General features: G+C 38.1%; 1 protein-coding gene across 3 annotated transcripts in view; it reads right to left on the reverse strand.

Moving 5' to 3' along the window:
- The window catches only part of Spred (Sprouty-related protein with EVH-1 domain), a 70,602-nt gene that overhangs the window by 55,217 nt on the left and 1,548 nt on the right, over positions 1-13,837 (reverse strand). The window lies entirely within an intron of this gene.

Here is a 13,837-nt window from a genome sequence, read left to right on the forward strand (position 1 = left end):
TATATATATATATATATATATATATATATATATATATATATATATATATATATTTTTCACAAACATTAAGCAACAGATATCAGAATATAACCCTAAAGGATTATAACTGACAACGATTCGGTATATTTCTGTGTGTATATTTGTGTAGCCTATATATATATATAGCCTATATATAATATATATACCGTATATACACCTATCGCACCCTTGTATGAAGGGATATGCAACATCTATTCTCTAGCCCTTTCAGGACAAAATTTTATAAATTACACAAAATTTTGGCAAATTACAACCATCACTTAATAAACTTATATCAGGATCTGTGTTTTTCTATCTGTATGTTTGGGAATATATAAGTAAACTTCTACATTTAATAACTATTTATACACTAATTCTCGTGTAGGCTTGTAAATCAGGGAGTAAAGGTTTATTTATGGTGTGCCTGACGGCGATAACGTTGAACATTGGTCAATTTTACTGTCTTCAAATTGGCTTAATTTAAATAACTACTATTTACTTTTGGCTTTTCTGATATCACAAAATGGCACCTTTGTATCTTTCTGACAAAGTTGCTCATGCTAATCAGCCTATATTTCAAGCCTCAATTATAAATATATTTCTTTTTCTACGCACTAGTGACGTCATATAGCAAGGGGCGTGGTCGCTATGGTATAGTGGTTCCGTTCCCACGCACCACCACCGGAAGTCACCCGCACCCCGTGTGTACATGGGGGTTAAGTAAAGGGGTGCTACGAGACACATAAAGCACATTATTTGTTACACAGCCAAAGCTTCCTTCTCCAAACTCCTAGACTTCAATACATTCCGAAAACAAAGGAGCGTCGAGTATTCCTCATTACCAGCAAATTTCTCTCTCATATTTTAAATTGGAAAAGTACAAACCTCCCATTTCAGTTTACTGATTTGTTTCCGTCAATTTCTGTCACAACTGCCAGCAAATAAAATTAATATATGCAAAGAGATGCAGAATCTTGGAAACAAAAATTGGTGACACTGGCTTCAGAATTTGAAAATTTGCCCAGTCTTAAATGACGTTTGAAACCCAGAGTCTGATAAACTGAGAGAGAGAGAGAGAGAGAGAGAGAGAGAGAGAGAGAGAGAGAGAGAGAGAGAGAGAGAGAGAGAGAGAGAGAGAGAGAGAGAGAGAGAGAGCTAATCCTAAAACAAAATACCAAACCTACGAGAATGACTTCCGGCGTTCAGAAAAACCTAGCGACCGGTTCTAAAACCCAGTCCAGTAAGGATTTCTACATCAGGAGGCAATTGTGAAATCTACTTCCTGTAGGCCTTCAAGCCTACATTAATCCTCACGCACCAAGCCATTAAAAACAACTACAAGAAATATTGTGGAAGAAAAGTAAGACAGTACACATACCGAAGCTAATTTGAACATTAATATTTACAGAAAGCCAATAGCATGGTTAGAGTTGTCTTGGGGTTGCCTAAAAGCTCGACAGAACAGGCGTGTAATAATACCAGAGTAAAAGATTCTTTATTTTCAATTATCTGAACCACCGACGTCTGTGGTAGAAAGTACACGCCACCATTTCTCAAAGTCCTTCGCACTTATTGCCAAATTTATAATGGATAGGTAAACAGCAATGATGTTTTTGCTTTACACGAAACTATAAAAACGAATCTGAGAAAGGTAATGATAAGAGTAAATCGGAGTTCTAAATTTTTGCGAAATGTATTTTGTTTAGCACAGAATTTAAGCCGGTTGAAAAAAAAACCTCATTTCTACTTGAAATATCTGAGAACTAAAGTACTTCCATGTTCTTCAGCTTAAAATTAATATTTCTCATCAAACCTAACATACTCCTATTTCTACGTTGTATAAGAATGTTCCATTTGGCTTTCGTTGTAGATCACAGAGGCTTTTTCACAGTTTTCAGTCCATTAATAAAAGCTCCAAGGTACTAGTTACGGAGTACGAAAAATACGGTAAACCTCCTCCGACCTGATTTAGATCCACATAAGCTGTAAGTGATCTGAAATTGGGTCAATAATTGCTTTGCTTTGATGTCAATAATTATCCACTTGGATATACAGAATAGTAAATATCTTAATAATGATATTACTACCACTTGCCACTGAACAATACATGCTTCAAAAGAATCGTTCTTTACTTTACCAACGTAAAATATCACAAGGGTCGCAAACCCCATTTTGATATTTTGTGATTCGGGGGTATCAGTCATCCCAAATAGGCCAGTCTAGTGTAAAAACATAATTCTTTATACATTACTCTCCACAACTTTATTTTGTCTGACGAAAATCTATTAATATGGTACCGTGCCTCCAAGTTTCAGCCAAAACCTTACGAATGCCATGAAAACTTCTGAATAAGAATAGCTAAATTTTCAAAAATTCAATTTTCACACGTACTGTAAACTATTTCACTACACCACTGACATTTATAAGAATAATTTCTACTTTCTTTGCAAACTATCCCCTGAATGTACACCTCGCCCGGTTCTTAAAGGAAACAATTTATAGGATTTATTTTCGTTTTGAAATAACGTAACTTTTCAAAAGCAAGATACTGAAAGTCTGACATCTTTATTCCTTCACATTATGTAGTTGTTACGAATAACAAACATAAAATAAGTAACCTAAATCTTACCATTCAATTTTGTCTCCCCAGCTCTTTTTACAACACCATTCTCATTGTCTGACACAGCCCAGATGATTATAAGCGTGGCACTTACGAAAACGCTTAGAAATGACATTCACCAATACACAGACTTGAGAAAAGTATTTTTGGAATGGTCTCCCACTCGTTAGACAGCAGTGCTGTTGCTACTTACAACGAGTTAACCTTAGTGCAATGCTACACACGTCTCAAGTAATATATGCCATAAATTGCAGAACGAGTGATGTATGAAATCCAAAGCAGAAAAAATTTACGTAGTTTACACTGAGGTTACTGAGTCTGCAGTGAACGTTCGCTGGTAGGGCACACAGGACGAAGGAATAAATGAGGTTAGAGGTGGGATTGTGGAAATTGACGTTTAAGGAAGAAAGATGGGAAATTAAACGTTCGTGATGCAGTTGAAAGTTAGAAGAGAATATCGCACCCTCGAACAAAATAGAATGAATAAAGCAGTCGAAAAGAAAAGAAAAAAAAAAAAGTGAATTACTCCAATTACTCTGGGAAGAAGATTATGTTGTACTAGAAGACGTAAATGCAGAGAGAAAGACTGATGAACTAATGGATCTCAAAAAACAAAAAAATAAAAGATACAAAAGTTACCCGTTGAGGATGTACAAAGGAAATCATGAAGCTGGAAAGTAAGAAGACAACAGTCGATGGAAATACTAACAAGATACAATATGTTAGATTTTCTGGGACTGACGAGTTAACCAGGACGTACAAGGTACCCCTGAAGAAGGGAATGGTTCTAGGGAACAAGGGAGTGGTTCTAGGGAACAAGGGAGTGGTTCTAGGGAACAAGGGAGTGGTTCTAGGGAACAAGGGAATGGTTCTAGGGAAAAAGAGGTCAGGTGTTAGAATATGTACACCCTCGAGTGACTGATTTGTCATAAAAGGGAGTCTCAAGGTAATTTTCTGTTATGCCTACATGGCTGGCAATCATTTTTACGGATGCCGTAATGTGAAAATTCAGTAAAAAGAAAGGAGATAAAAGCACAAGCTTCACGAATAAGAAAATGGGTTCAGAATGTAATCAGAAGTTGATACGTACCGGTACTTGATATTAATTGTTCTGCGGTTACAGCGAACACTGGTTGAAGACACTGATGAGGGAGTCCGAACGCGTTTGAAAGGGAAAATTAAATGTTGGTAAGAGTTAGGGCAATGACAGTAAATGGTAACCAGGAATTTGAATAAATATCAGGGTGTGGATCAAATAACGAACGTTTCTACTTTTACGAATATTAAGAGTGTGACCGAAGGGGGAGTCGGAATATGCAAAGAAAGCAACAGTTTTTGGAGACAAATGCTCACGGAGACAAAATTGGAAATATATGAAGGTGCTGTTGAACCAACTCTCACTGAAGGAAGTGAAACAGTGGAGGCTGAGCGCAAATAAAAGTAAATGAGGAATCTGATGAGACAAATAGTTTCTTCGGTATGTGAAAAGTACGAGGAGACGAACGGTTTGCTTGGCTTATGTCAAGTAGCAAGGGTTAGGAAACAGTTGCGCGCGAGATGGCCGAATGCGGGGGTGTAAAAAACAACTTTCTTTTTTTATTTGGGGGGGGGGAGGGCTAAGAAAAACTACAGTGAAAAAATTTGCTGACCCCATGGTCGGTAACTGAAAATTGAAAATTTGACGATAAAACATTGAAAAAAAAACACACCAAAGAAAAAACAGCGAGGAAGTGAATATAGTGAAGTGAATCGAACTGAATATAGAATTTAGGCCAAAGGCCAAGCACTGGGACCTATGAGGTCATTCAGCACTGAAACGGAAATTGACAGTAAAGAAAGTTTGAAAGGTGCAACAGGAGGAAAACGTCCCAGTTGCACTATGAATCAATTGTTAGGAGAGGGTGGAGAGTAAGATGGAAGAAAGAGAATATGAAAGGAGGTACAATAAAAGGAACGAAAGGGGTTGAAGGTAGTGGCCGAAGGCACGCTGCAAAGAACCTTACGTAATGCCTACAGTGCACCACATTAGGTGCACAGACGACACTACCCTAATACGGAGGTGAATAAAGTAAAGATGAAGTGTCAAGATACTACTAAGAAATGAACAGAACACTGGTCTCATTGTTAACAGCTCATTATAAGAAGGATACGGAATTTAATGAGAATACTGTGACCGGTGGCACTAAGTGCACTATAATGGAACAGTAACGACATAACCGTATTTTAGAATGACAAGAGAATATAAACAAGAAAACCATCATCTTTAGATGCGAAGAATGTCGGGGAATGAATGGATCGCATGTTAATGCCAGGGGAAAATAAAGAAAAAAACTGACTAGTGATAACTAAACTACGCACAGCGGAGACGTTCACCTTGATGAATGAAAAAAAACTGAATTCACGAGTTACAAAATGGGAAATATTTAAAAATCAAAACAGAAGAAAACTTTAGTTCGAAAATCAACTGACACTGCAGTGAAAGGTGCTGGACTGAAAGGGACACTGGGTCACAGTTGGCAAAATATATGGACACATGCTCATGGAGTTGTGGTCCTACAGGAGAAGTATGAACTTACAACTAAGCCATGGGGGATAAAAACATATTTCTCGATAAATAACAGACCAGAACCCGTCGCTAAAATACGTGATAAAAGACGAATGCGATTTCAAAAAGGTTTCTCACCACATAAAGGGAGAAGGATATGAGTAGCCCTAAATGATGGAAAGCTAAATGGTCAGAATTGGAATATAAGACAAAGGTACAGAACAAGTGTAACCAAAGTGTGAGAAAAGACCTCACCATACAAATTAACACAACTACAGTTCTGTCTTTTGAACATTTCCATCAGCGGGATACAAAATTACCGATATTGAAATATTTGACACAAACTCTGATCGATATATCTGTACTAGGAGGAACCTGGATAAGCAACGATATAAAAGATAAAAAAATAAATGAAATAAATGAAGTGGTACAGACTCCACGTGAATTTCATCACTGACCAGCACCCAGCGTATGAAGGATTCGTGGGAAGTAAAGAGTTTCTCCCAATACAGCTACAAAATATAAAACAAACGAACGATTAGAAATATGAAATATTTGAATGAGGTGACACAAGACGTCTTGCACAAATAATAAATTCATCGTACCAGTGCTGTATAGACCAAAAAATACAAATTAAATAACACTTAATGACCAAATACATGCTTTCTACATCAATTTACGGATGAAAGAAGAAAAATCCAAGTGGAAACCAACTTACCAACTTATTAGTTGCTCAAATTGAAACCAGACTCGAACAAGACCTCACGAGCTTCAATTTTTTAATAATCATAGTCTAGCACTTTTAAATTCCGTAACCAAAGTATATCAACGTCAATATCCAGTATAACAAACCGTAATGCTGAGGTGGTGCAAAAAGCATTTTTACCTTACTGGGGACTATGAATAATTTCAATACTACGACCACAAATTGTTTCTCTGATAATATAAATAGCTTAAATTATGTCCCTGAAAGTCAATGCGCACACTGTTTCTTTAGCTAGGTTACAGTGCTGGGTTCAAAATACAATCAAAGAGGTCCAATCGTCGTTAAAATATTCAGAATTCAAGAAACATCACCATGGTTTAAAGAGGAAATGAGAGATGCATGATTACTGAGGTACTCTACCTAATCGGTACGCCTTGCCTTTCCATTCTGTCTCCAACACAACAGATCTGAGACGACTGCCTTTTCCCATTCTATACTGACCTCTCATGTTAGCGTAAGAATTGCCAAACTTTCATTTTCGTCTATTCTGATATTGGCTCTTTCAAGAATATTTAATAACATCCTTACGCAGGTTAACTGAAACCTCTTATTTACTGTACAGACTACTAACCAGTCTGGTAGAATCGGCAGGGCCTTGATTTACACGCAACCTGTAAAACTTTACGAAGTACAGTGGGTTGATTGTAGAATTTAAGAACAATTTTGATAAGCTTCACTTACCATGCGACAGACTTAAAATGAGAAAAAATACTGTACTGTAGTAGAAAAATACACTTGGCATGAACTTGCATTAAAAAGCAGAAAAAAAGAAGGGGTCTTCCAGAAAGTGAAACTGATGTACGTATAAGTTAGGTCTATTTAATGAAAACATATGAAAAATATACATTTTAAACAAAATGAAACTCAGATATACACATTTCCTCCTGTTTCATACAACATTGTAGGCTAGGCTATATGAGGAAATCTATGAAAAAATAAAGCCCAAAAAAGAACACATTGTGATGTTGACCCATTTCCTCAGGCGGTCACTAGGCCAAAACAGATTTTTTTTCAAGCAAGCAGCCATATTACGTCATAAAATAATAACTTGGAACAATCTAGCACACGAATAAAACAAAAACTAAATTTTCATCGAAAAATCTGCCAATCGGGGTACTACAAGGCAGTGGACTGAGGTAGTTATTATTTGGTATACACACCGTCGAATTACCAAGGACTGAAAAAAAAACTTATAATTTACATTTTTCCCATAAGGGACAGTTTTTTTTTTTATGAAGAACAATGCATGTATGGCCACAATAGGGAATACGATCCACCTAATTGGACCGAAAAGGACTGAAGCTGTTGAAGATAGAAAAAATTGTATCTAATAAGGTCAAAATAAGTTACCGAGTTTAAGTATCAGGTGCAATATTTAGAACACAAGTTTGAGGTGTGAATGGTTTGTAAAAAATTTAAAAAACGAAAAAGGAATAGGCCTATGCACAAGGCCTCCCACAGAAACAAACCATCATAGAGATCCTAAATACCCGTAGGACCGAGGGCAAACTCAGACTAATGGAGTCGAACTGCCCCAAACATATTAGAAAAGGGACATTTAAATGCAAGGCACCCTGACTATACATCAATTAAAAAAAACGTTAAAATACGTTAGAAAAAGTTCAAGAAAACCGTAAAAGTACGGCTTCCAAAAATCAGTAAAGATGATGATGAAATGGTAAGAAACATAGTCATATCATATTGTAAATATGATTAGTTCACGTGAAAAGATGAATCAGTATTTAAAGAAAGTCTGCTTACAGAGGGAAGACTGGAAGACATGAGGTAGGTGACAAGACTGTTTTATTTGGAAGTTGGCCTTACCATTCGGAAAATGAGTGAATGCATCCATATAAAGGGAAAGGGATGTGTTGAAGGAGGTTGGGGGGGTTAATGTGTTGCCGATGAGCATTCTGTGCAGGTATATGAAGCAGCTGTTACTGTAAAATTTTCCAACTTTAAGTTTCCTAAACGGCCGGTTCACTATTCATTTGTTACTATATTTCAGTGACAGATTTACCCTCCATTTATTACTATATTTTAACGACGAATCTACATCTTTAAAAGTTACAATGACAAAGTTTTTTTATTTCCTCATACTCTGGACACGATTACCTCTGGAAGCCTTGGATCCGAATTGGAAATGAATGATTAAGCTCGTCTTCCCACAGTGAGATTCGAATCAACGCACGTTATTTAGAATGAGGTTGGTTACTCTGTTGCATAGCGTTATGTCAGCCTCACTAATTACAGGGCATGGGTTCGAATCCCACCATGGAAAGAAGCTTTCGGATTCAAAGCTTTCTAAAATAACTATATCCAAAAAGAGGGAGGAAGTCGGTTTATGCAGAGGGTGCAGTACTGTGGCTATGAAAAAAATGCACACACTGAACTACGTTGACAAATCCACAGTATTAGTAACAGAGAAAGTGTTTCTTGTCTGAATGGGGAATTAAAAACTGAAACTAGTTCCTTCAGTTTCTGATCACTTGAAACATCTTTTTTTTTGCCAAGTTACTGAAACATCTGCAAAACGGTTATTGTAAACCACACCTCACCCGGCAGTTAAGACCTTAGGAATGAAAATATCAATAATTTTCAGTGTTCACATCAAAATCCGAAACAAAAGATAGATTTCGATTCCGTTTGCTGCAAGGCTTATTATTTCAAAAGCCTGCGATGTTCTCACATTACTAACAAGGAGCCAACTCAAGAGAGCTTTCTGAAACCTCCAGCTTCACAAGTCACATCACTAATAGAAACCACAGTTCTGATTGAAGAACTGCACATTGTCGTTGAGCTAAGTTGAGCTGAATATAGAATTCAGGCCAAAGGCCAAGCACTGGGACCTATGAGGTCATTCAGCGCTGAGACGGATATTGACAGTAAAAGGTTTGAAAGGTGTAACAGGAGGAAAACCTCGCAGTTGCACCATGAATCAATTGTTAGGAGAGGGTGGAAAGTAAGATGGAAGAAAGAGAATATGAATAGAGGTACAGTAAAACGAACGAATGGGGTTGCAGCTAGGGGCCGAAGGCACGCTGCAAAAAACCTTAGGTAATGCACGAGGTGCACTGACAGTGTTAACCCCCCGCCCTCCGGGGAACTGGACATTGTCAAACCCTTCAGCTTTTTACATTTTTTTTTATAACTGAAGCACAGTAACGTAATCCCATCCCCCTAAGTAACGCAATACAAATAATCGTCACATACAACTGATTTGCATAAATTCTGGGCATTGCAACTGCCATGATCATGAGGCCGACAACAAGTTGAATATAGGCCTGTTCAGTACTGGAAATATCTCAGCCATTACACGATCCTAACGGTCTAAAACCAAAGGGTCCCAGTTTCCCTAAAAGTTTATACATTTTTTTTATAAGGAAGACTATTTTTTCTAATTAATAGTATTATTCAGCCCCTACAAATATCCTTCACTAAACCCAAGTTGGCTGCAGCGATTACTCCCCGAAAAACATCCTTCACCAAACCTTGACAGGATACACAATAATATCCTTCAAGAAACTTTGACAGGATACATATTAATATCCTTCACCAAACCTTGGCAGGATACACAATAATATCCTCACTATACCTGGACTGGGTACACAGAGTACTCGCTTCAGAAAAGTGAAGCAAGCACCATTTTTTATTTTCTTTTAAATTCTGAATTACGCTATGCAATAACTCAAATTTAACTTAACCTACTGCAGTGATTCGTCAGACGCGAATTCGATTTGCTACGAGCTCAGAACACGACAAAAGAAAATATGGTGAATGAATATGAAGGATTTAGGCCAAAGGCCAAGCGCTGGGACCTATGAGGGCATTCAGCGCTGAAACCGAAATTGAAGAGTAGAAAGGACTGAAAGGTGTAACAGAAGGAAAACCTCGCGGTTACACTATGAATCAAGTGTTAGGAGAGGGTGGAAAGTAAGATGGAGGAGAGAGGATACGAACGGAGGTACATTAAAAGGAATGAAAGGGGTCCAGCAAGACTGTTAAGATGATTCTCCCGCAAAATGATTAATTACTGTTATACACTATATCGTGACATCCTGTAAACAAAATTCATCATAAACCAAGATCTAGGCTATACTGGTCAAATAGGCTACATCATGTTTAAGGACTTTACGAAGTCTACCAGGCTGGTCTCTTCATTCTGGGCAGACTGATGAGATCATATTCTTGAGTGAATTAACATCTTTTTATTAATAACTTCACACACTGGATTTCCATCTGCATTAGGCTAGCCACTCTGGCTCTAGGTTTAAACATTAGGCTAAGAGATCCTGGAAACCAGTCTTGTCCACAAATACAAAATACTGCCGGACGGATGTACGAGATTTAAGATCAAAAGTCAGGGTCGTCATAAAAGCAGCCTTTTAGAAAGTAATTCAACGAAAATTAAAAATTAGGGCAGATTTTTAAGATGTGCCTTATGAAAACTATATGCCTTAATGTCAAAGCGGCAGCCACTTGTAACTACAAACAAAACATCAAATACAGGTAGGCTATGTCAAGTCATATTGAAGAACAGGCTATATCATTTCAAACCTTTCTTCGTTGTTTTATTCTGAAAAAAACCTGATATCAGAAATCTACAGTTCTCACAAGGCACGCTTAAGAAATCGTAATTCGTTAAAATCTGACAAATTTTGGGAATATACATTTCTACTTGTAAAATTATCGATGAAAGCGAAACAATCGAATCGTAGCGAAGAATAGAACCAAGTTGTCGATACCTACGAAAACCATGACATGGCTGTTTGCAGTCCTCGTATTGAACGTGTATTGACCGGACACCAAAGGGATATACTTAACAGACGAAAGCCGGAAGCTGTGGATGTGCATTAAAAACAGGCACGGATGCACTCGTTTACTTCTTGCATTACTTATACAATCTGGAGTTCTTGCATCGTTCTTTCAAGAGGAAAGAGTCACTCCTGAACATTTACATCCTTTTCTCTTTCAAGATTTTTTTAAAGCCTAATCCTTACCGGTTAACCCCGTTGCCCAGTTTTACTTCTTCTGACATGAGCTAGGTACAACTTGTCCTCCTAGTTCCGGTGGTATTCGTGTAAAAATAATAGCAATTTGTTAACTTTACTGGTAACTGATGGTCCTTGAGAATTACTTTATAGGTCTACTTTACCACGCAAATAAATCATACCTCACCAATACCTGCTGTTCGAATGCACAGCCCAACTCGGGCTGCCAATTCAAATTTCAAACAACGTTTGTAGCAGAAATGGAATACGTATTCGGTCGTTGGGGTTTATGCGATTATAGAAAAACCTGAACCATAATGTTCTGATATTACACCGATCAGCCTAAGGCGAAACTGGAACATTGTTCGAGCTAGGTGGCTAAAACTGAACTAAATACATGCTAATTTTCCTTATATACATATCCAGCATTTCACCCGACACCTCAAGCGTAGTGCCTTCGGGTACGCCAATTTAGTCATTTAGCTTTGGTACGGACTTGCTCTGAGCAACATGTCACAGCATACAGTTTAAAATAAACCACGAAATTATCAATACTCAACACGATAGACTATTGGTTTACACCTCTTATGCAGTGCCTGGCAACACTTTAAAACCTAATCATTGCTTGTAACGCTGCTCTGTCATCTAGGACAACTGAGAAATTAACAGCCCAACTTAGAAATAAATTACTTTCGTGATTTCTCTGCCAATGATTTATTAAAATCAAAATGGACAGTTAGGCATGACTACGGAACTAGGTTTTCATAAGTCCGTGGGGGGGGGGGGAGGACTGTCCATCGGCACATGTTAAGTGATTAGCCTAGTAGTCACTGAAATACTGATCATCTTACTAACCACCTGGGACATAATATTTTCGGAAGGAGGAAGGAATGACTCACTCATACAAATGTATCATATTTATATACTTAATGGCTTGAAGAGCGAGTGTGCGTGCCTACATTACAAATACGATGTTCTTAAGCGCCGGATGTAATAAAGGTCTGGTTTTCACTAATTTGTGAGAATTCGCAAAATACTCATCTTTCTGACGTAGACTCCAAGATATCCTACTCCTGTAAGATTAAGCTCTGTGTTGACGAGACCATCGAAATTCAACACCACCTTTCCTTCACAAGTAAGGGAATCTGTGGTGATATTTTTCCCTACGGTCTAGTGAAATGTCCATTCAGCTAACTGGCGATTAGTTTAACATAGGCCTAGGCACTTCTGCCTACCTTACTACAACCAAAACCACATAAATTAACTATTTTCATTAGCTTTTATCGTAACCGCATACCTTCGCACGTACAAAAAGTAATCCAAATTCTACACCCCTTCAAGAGGATAATACCTAGAATCTACCGACCAAATCCATACCTAACCGATATACTACTGTATACGTCTAAGGGTAAAGACTCTCGAGTATCACAGTTAATTGAATATGATTTCCAATCAACCTCGCCAAACCTATCTCTACTCACGCCTTACTAAACCACGAGTTACTTCGTACTTTTTCACAGATGTCTTCCAAAAAAAAAAATCAAGTGTCACGGTTTCCTTCTCGCTGGGAAATGGGAGCACAAATAATAATGGTCTAGATGAGAGAGAGAGAGAGAGAGAGAGAGAGAGAGAGAGAGAGAGAGAGAGAGAGAGAGAGAGAGAGAGAGAGAGAGAAAGGGGGGGGAGGCCTTTAACTATATCATTTTGGCCCTAAACACGCAAAGGAACAACGAATTCAAGACAACATACCACACATGCATGGACACTTGTACAAACTTATATATCTAGGCAAGTACTGCAATTATGATTACTGAAGCAACATAGGGAGATTATTTGGTCTTACCCTCCACATCACACCAATTCCATTTAAATCAATTATGCTGGTGTTTTTTCTTTTTGTCTCGAGATATTACAACAACCAGCACTCTCTCTCTCTCTCTCTCTCTCTCTCTCTCTCTCTCTCTCTCTCTCTCTCTCTCTCTCTCTCCGCAATTTTATAATATACATATGTATATACAGACATAATATATATACAATTCGAATATGGAAAGAATGGGTATCTCGGAGCATGAGAGAGAGAGAGAGAGAGAGAGAGAGAGAGAGAGAGAGAGAGAGAGAGAGAGAGATTACTGACAAAGGCTTAAATGAACGAAATAGGTCAACATGGATTGCGACGAAGGTTGCAAAAAAAAAAAAAAAAATTAGAAAGACCTTACAGAAATTGTCATATATACTGTATAGCCTATATGGGGTACGTCGCTCATGACAGAAGCTGGTGGGTTGTGTGTGTGTGTGTGTGTGTGTGTGTGTGCGTGTGTGTGTGTGTGTGTGTGAGAGAGAGAGAGAGAGAGAGAGAGAGAGAGAGAGAGAGAGCAGCAGCATACTGGATGTGCTGGTACGGATATGAAAATGCGTTTCATGACTATAAGGATAGGCTAAGTAGGATAACGAACTGAGATAGCGAGAGAGATGTAAAGAAAAAAAAATTAACACTGGCATAGATTGCAATAACCAAAATATTACTAGCAAGACTCTGCCTCCAGAAAGCAAAACAAACCAATCACATTCCAACACTTTATCTTTCTTTTTGTACGCTGGTTCAACATATTCCTCTATTCATAAAGCATCTCTCTGACGTACATTACGCCACAGGCAATAAATAGCTTTCCGTGGCTACATATCACGGTAAGAGAGGCTGGTGGTTCGTGTGTTTCTGTGTTGGAATGCTTGTCTAACCACAAGTGCTACTCCTCCACTCACTCACACACATAAGTGGCCTCCAAAATAATGAATGAATGACCCGGGTTACGCAATGGACGACGATGACGACGACAACCGCATTGACACTCCCTGAAATGCCCCCTCCCTTACTCAGGTACCCCCTACCCATCTCATCA

This window comes from Macrobrachium rosenbergii, chromosome 12 (assembly GCF_040412425.1).
Source record: "Macrobrachium rosenbergii isolate ZJJX-2024 chromosome 12, ASM4041242v1, whole genome shotgun sequence".
In the NCBI taxonomy this organism is placed as follows: Eukaryota; Metazoa; Arthropoda; class Malacostraca; order Decapoda; family Palaemonidae; genus Macrobrachium; species Macrobrachium rosenbergii.